Genomic DNA, 6,909 nt, shown 5'->3' with positions numbered 1-6,909 from the left:
CACGCGTTAGCGTGACCTTGCTAATTAGGCGATAAAATTATCGCTGCTTTTCGGCCGAAAACGGCCGCAAAAGCGGCAATAATTTTCTATCGCCGCCTTGTAAATATGCCCCCTATTTCTTAGGCTACAGAGCAGCTCTGCTGACCTGGTTCTCTGGCTCTACAACAGCTCTGCTGACCTGGTTCTATGGCTCTAAAGCAGCTCTGCTGACCCGGTTTTATGGCTCTAAAGCAGCTCTGCTGACCTGGTTCTCTGGCTCTAGAGCAGCTCTGCTGACCTGGTTCCTAGGCTCTAGAGCAGCTCTGCTGACCCGGCTCTCTGGCTCTACAACAGCTCTGCTGACCTGGTTCTCTGGCTCTAAAGCAGCTCTGCTGACCCGGTTTTATGGCTCTAAAGCAGCTCTGCTGACCTGGTTCTCTGGCTCTAGAGCAGCTCTGCTGACCTGGTCCCTTGGCTCTAAAGCAGACCTGCTGACCTGGTTCTCTCCCTCTAAAGCAGCTCTGCTGACCTGGTTCTCTCGCTCTAAAGCAGCTCTGCTGACCTGGTTTCTCTGGCTCTACAGCAGCTCTGCTGACCTGGTTCTCTGGCTCTAGAGCAGCTCTGCTGACCTGGTTTCCCTGGCTCTACAGCAGCTCTGCTGACCTTGTTTCCCTGGCTCTACAGCAGCTCTGCTGACCTGGGTCTCTGCCTCTGGAGCAGCTCTGCTGACCTGGGTCTCTGGCTCTAAAGCAGCTCTGCTGACCTGGTTCTCTGGCTCTAAAGCAGCTCTGCTGACCTGGTTCTCTGGCTCTAAAGCAGCTCTGCTGACCTGGTTCTCTGGCTCTAAAGCAGCTCTGCTGACCTGGTTCTCTGCCTCTAGAGCAGCTCTGCTGACCTGGTTCTCTGGCTCTAGAGCAGCTCCACTTACATTTACTCACTTACACAATTATCCAACAACACCTCATTTATTCAAACACATAGTAACTCATAGTTAATATGTTAAAAAATCACCATTACAATTATACACTCATTCATATAGTTACTCTCACAATCACTGACTCTTACACATACTTATTTATATACACCAACTCTCACATACAATGCCTTTTATTTTTTTACTTTGTTAAAGATGTACAACTAAAACATATATTCGCTCACCAACACACAAATAAATACACTCAGTCACCCAAACAACTGTTTCCACATGCACTCTTAAACCTATACACCTAGTCAATCAACCATTCACTCATCTATGCAGAGTTACACACACCCCATCCAACACCACACAAACTCAGCGTCCCATACAAATACTCACCCAACTAATCAATAACTAATATACACACTAATGTAGTTAGTGACCAACTGATGCAGCATGTTATACAACAACAGAGACAGTGCTGCACACATTCACATAGTTTAGTTACTAATCCATGTATTAAGTGAGACACTTTCAATTACTCACTTAACCCCTTCAGCGCTGGGCGAATTCCGCCGCGGTGCTGAAGGGTTCGAGCGCGGGCGGGCTCATGACGGAACGGTTCCGTCATGAGCACAGCTCAACCGTGGCTCATGACGGAACCGTTCCGTCATGAGCATGGAAGGGGTTAAACAGTCAGACAGCTACTAAATCCTCCATCCAGACAGTTATATATCCACTCAATCTTCAATACGGATTGGTATATATATATATATATATATATATATATATTACATATTTAAATTTCAAACTAAACTACATTCACTGGATGATGTCATCAGTGATGTAATCAGTAATGTCATTTGAGATGTCATCAGTGACGTCACTGACCATGTCATCAATGATGCAATATGTGACATCAGCAGTGCATTGCAGGCGCGCTAGTTATAGTTAGCATAACTAACTATAACGGAGGAATTTCTATGGTTTTGTACGAGTGAAATGGCCAGCTAACTATAACACCCCTGAAACCTATTGTTTTTCTGTGAATATATATATATACACATATATATATATATATATATATATGTATATATGCTAAAACGAAATTGGGTTGCAGGTAAGTCGCCCGGCGCTTCAGTCTCAGACACTGGTCCCCACCAGTGTTATCTAAATATAGAACATAAAAACTTCTGAGAGCAGTAATAGTAAGTATTTACAAGTGATAAACAGATGATAAATCTTCTCATTCGTTTATTTCATGATGTTAATTTTATTCCAGATTCTTTAAAGATGTCAGCAGTTCACAAAGAAGAATCACAAAACTTGCCAACACGTGTTTCGCGCCAATTGTGCTTCTTCAGGGCTGTCATATAAAGAAAATTTAATACATTTAGAACTTGCTCTTCCATCTTAATCATACATTAATATCATAATACTTTAGTGCTGATGTAAAAAGATATTTTTAGCCTTCAATGAAATTATAAAAAAAAAACATACATAGAAATATACATGATATATGTACAGGTAAATACAAAATCCCAAAGTATAAAGCAAGAAAAAGTTAGGGAAAATTAGGAACATAGGGCCTGTACCTTCATTATACACTCATTAATCGTAAACTCATTTGCTTAAGTTATTTTTTAATTTTTTAAGTATAGCTTAAGTATAGTTTCTAACATAGGAGCAGAGATTACCTCATCTTCCATTATAGGTATCTTTTATAAATCTTAATAGTAGATCTTAAGATGTCAGCACTTCACAAAGAAGAATCACAAAACTTGCCCACACTTGATGCAGTTTTCCTATATGTTCATTCTCTTTACTAAGAACAAAGGTGATCCAAGATTTAAAGTGGTTAGCTGATTGGAATCCTAGTTTTATGATTTGATAGTCTCCACTCACATAAAGAACTATCCAAGAACAAAATCTCACCTTGTTTCTGGCTATGTTGCCGCTCATTTTCATATAATAGAATATTTTTTAGTCAGTTTGATGATTCTAGTCAAGATCCATGATACGATCTATAAGTGAAATTATAACCAATTACATTCATTAAGATAAGGTACAATACAAACTATTCACATTATAAACTTCACTTTGTGCTCATTATTAAGGACAGTATTTAAAAATCTTGCACTGACTGCACTCAAACGCTAGACTTAATCCTGTTTGGTCATTTTAAACCGCTCTTGCCAAAAGAAGATGTATTTTATAGTTGCATTTGTCATCGTTATTTATCAAAAGAAAGACTATTTTCCTACACCTTTCTAAACTTGTGGTATATTGAAAATTCTTTTAGTACTTATAAGTCCAAAAAGGGGAGTTTGAATTCTGAAACCACGTGTGAGGTTTCATATCTAATCTTTAAAGCATCTATATTGCTAGTCAAACTAGAAGAGTAGCAGGAGTTTTCCTTACCGCTAGATTAAAGAGTACCTCGAGTTCAGACCTTCCGTCGGTATTCACCTGTAGGGCACTGTTGGAGCCTTGACCGTTATATATACTCACCCCCATCAATTAACAAATTCGAAAAAAACGGCGGGAGGAGTCTTTTTTTTATTTTTATATTTTACGATCACTGTGTCCTTAACGTGTTTACGAAGAAATACCATTGCGTACATCTAATAGCAGCCATTTCAAATACTTATATTATAACCTTGAATTAAAGAAAAAAGATATTTATTATTTTGAACTATATATAAATAGTAATACTAAACCCTTTCTAAATTTTAAATTTTACTTAGCGTGGGTAAGAAACGAACCCCTATCTTAATCTACATGGTGAAGCACCATTTAGTTATGTGTGCTAAACAGTATATTCCTAATGACGGGAATTATCCACTTGATTTATCACTATTAAGAACCATAACCCAGCCATCTCGCTACATGTTAATCCGTTATTAACAAAATGCACTATTTAGTTTGTCTAGAAACAAAAAACTCATATGAATAGTGAAACGTAGCACATTAATACAAATTAATTTGACAAATATAATGATTGTGTATTGTAAAGAGCCATAATCTTTTTAGACTAAATCTTTTATTACTATCCCGAAGCTGGAGGCGAACCGGGATATGTTCGTCTTGCTATTCAAACACTTTATCACGTGTGCTATCCACTAAGTCTCTGTTAAAAAGTAAATTATCTATTATGTTATGTCACCCTAGATGAAAAAAAATTTGGATTCAAAATTAAAGACCGATATGTAACCAAGCTTTTTCATTCCGGGAGTACGATTCCTTAATTATTTTTTAAACGCATGCTGCTTGTAATTACAGGATTATTGGAATGCCAGTCTGGCTTGGGCCAGAATTCTTCTCCCATTATATGTACATTAAGATCATTGTATATAAGGTAGAAGATCTACGAGCAATATGGAGAAGTGTATACAGATATGTAACTAAGCTATTTTATTTTCAAAATTATTAGAATGCCAGTCAGGCTTATACTAGAATTCTTCTCTCTTAATAAGAACGTTCAAATCATTGAACAGAAGGTAAGAGATCTGCGAATAGTACGATCATTTCGGTATCTGTTTAGTTAAACAAACGTATAAATAGCAGGTTGTGGGTCCAAAGCATTAACACTTGAACTTAACCTAGCAAAGTATACATTTCTCGATCAACGTTCAAACCAAACTGTACCGCCTGTAATTTATTAATCCAGTAGGTTTCTCTACATCTTAGTTTCGCTTCTAGGTCCCCTCCTCTCCTATCCAGGGTGATCTATGTTACCTTTGACGCCTCCGTCTCTGCGTGAGCCTGGACCACACAGCATCACCCTCCTCTGGAGGGGAGGCCGCGTCTGCTCATTCGGTAGGACTGTACCTTCCTACCATTAAGACGCATGTAGAGTGATGTGGTAATAACAGATCACAGTGCGGTGGCCTCAAAAAATCACTGCATGTGATTCTATGAGAGGCTACCACTAACAGAAGGATGCTGGCCACTAAGAACAAATGCATGCAGAACAACTTACAGTAACCACCAGGTATCACCTTGCAAAAAGAAGTCCTTGTGGCTAGTTTCTCACTGCACAGACACCACACACATGCACACAAACGCTGAATCAAGGGACAGTACCACGTGGTGACATTACCACTGCATCCACTGCATTGCCACTGCCTGGATCCTGCCCGGTACTCTATATGTGTCCAGGGTCTGCAGAGATGCTCACCACGACCCACAGGACGTGGAGAGGAACAGTGCCAGCGCGTCACAGCTCTGGTCCTGTCTGGGGGGGCTGAGAAAACCGTGACAAGAAGGAGGGTGACAGCCATGCCTTTGCTGTCACCTTCAGCGGTTCCAGGGCAGAGCCCGTGGGCTGCGACAGGCTGGGTGTCTGTAATCCCTGATCCTGTATCTCCCTGTGGAGGGTGCACAGCGGTGTGCTCGGAGGGTGTGTGCCACATCTGAACCTGGTCCCCCCCACTCCCTCAAAGAGCAAAGCACAGCCCAGAAATGTGATTTGTATGTTTATAGCTGAGAAAACACATTTGTTACATACCAAATCTAAGAATCCAGATAATCTAACTTGTTGCCTTGAAATTTACATGACAGTGGCAGCCTCAAATGTGAAATTCCACCTCAGTGAATGTATTTGAAATCGAAATTGAATTCACCACGTTGTGTTTTAAATAAAGGTTGGTCAGGTTCGTTTTTTAGGTCGAGCCTGTAACAGCGCTGTTCTGGCGAAGACTTCATGTAAGGGCTTTTGAAAATGAACCTAAGACCATTGTTGGGGTGACGTAGGGGTACGCGTGGTACGGCCCGTACCCACGTTCTAAAGGCCTGGATACGGGCCGTACCACCATTCTTGGGGTGACGTAGGGGTACGCGTGGTACGACCCGTACCCACGCTCTGAAGGCCTGGGTACGGGCCGTACCCCCAATGTTGGGGTGCCGTAGGGGTACGCGTGGTACGACCCGTACACACGTTCTCAGAGCGTGATTACGGAGCGCATCACGCGTACCCCTAGGGCACCAGCACATCATTGATACAAGGCGTGCACACGCCACGAATGATGGGATAGGGCCTGGTGCAGCATCTGACCAGTATATTGGGGGGGGTGTATGGCCAGGTGAGCAGTGTACTGCACCAAGGGTGCAGGCGGGTGGGTGGGTGTCGTGCTATGATCCACATCAGTGGAGAGAGACATAGGGGCGGGTGCCTATCACTCCCAGAAGTGCCCAGACATATGAGGGGTGGGTGCCTATCACTCCCAGCAGTGCCCAGACATATGAGGGGTGGGTGCCTATCACTCCCAGCAGTGCCCAGACATATGAGGGGTGGGTGCCTATCACTCTCAGCAGTGCCCAGACATATGAGGGGTGGGTGCCCAGGACTCCCAGCAGTGGACAGAGACATGTGAGGGGTGGGTGCCTATCACTCCCAGCAGTGTCCAGACATATGAGGGGTGGGTGCCCAGGACTCCCAGCAGTGGACAGAGACATGTGAGGGGTGGGTGCCCAGGACTCCCAGCAGTGCCCAGACATATGAGGGGTGGGTGCCTATCACTCCCAGCAGTGCCCAGACATATGAGGGGTGGGTGCCCAGGACTCCCGGCAGTGGACAGAGACATGTGAGGGGTGGGTGCCTATCACTCCCAGCAGTGCCCAGACATATGAGGGGTGGGTGCAGAGGACTCCCAGCAGTGCCCAGACATATGAGGGGTGGGTGCCTATCACTCCCAGCAGTGCACAGACATATGAGGGGTGGGTGCCTATCACTCCCAGCAGTGCCCAGACATATGAGGGGTGGGTGCCCAGGACTCCCAGCAGTGGACAGAGACATGTGAGGGGTGGGTGCCTATCCCTCCCAGCAGTGCCCAGACCTATGAGGGGTGGGTGCTGAGGCCTCCCAGCAGTGCCCAGACATATGAGGGGTGGGTGCCTATCACTCCCAGCAGTGCCCAGACATATGAGGGGTGGGTGCAGAGGACTCCCAGCAGTAGACAGAGACATGGGGGTGTGTACATCCTCCTCCGATGACCAAAACTCCATGGGTGCAT

The 6,909-nt window shown here is 43.9% G+C and overlaps 1 long non-coding RNA gene across 1 annotated transcript; it reads right to left on the bottom strand.

The window, feature by feature from the left end:
- Positions 1-2,138: 2,138 nt before the first annotated feature.
- On the bottom strand, positions 2,139-3,357 carry LOC146771194 (uncharacterized). Its single transcript, XR_014975169.1, has 3 exons — positions 3,317-3,357; positions 2,831-2,919; positions 2,139-2,261 (listed from the first exon to the last, which is right to left on the bottom strand). It is a non-coding gene; the product is annotated as an uncharacterized LOC146771194 (long non-coding RNA).
- Between the last annotated feature and the right edge of the window lie 3,552 nt (positions 3,358-6,909).

Source organism: Triturus cristatus, unplaced genomic scaffold (genome assembly GCF_964204655.1).
Source record: "Triturus cristatus unplaced genomic scaffold, aTriCri1.1 SCAFFOLD_137, whole genome shotgun sequence".
Taxonomy (NCBI): domain Eukaryota; kingdom Metazoa; phylum Chordata; class Amphibia; order Caudata; family Salamandridae; genus Triturus; species Triturus cristatus.
The sequence above is the reverse complement of the archived record's forward strand: the minus strand, read 5'-3'. Positions and strand labels throughout refer to the sequence as shown.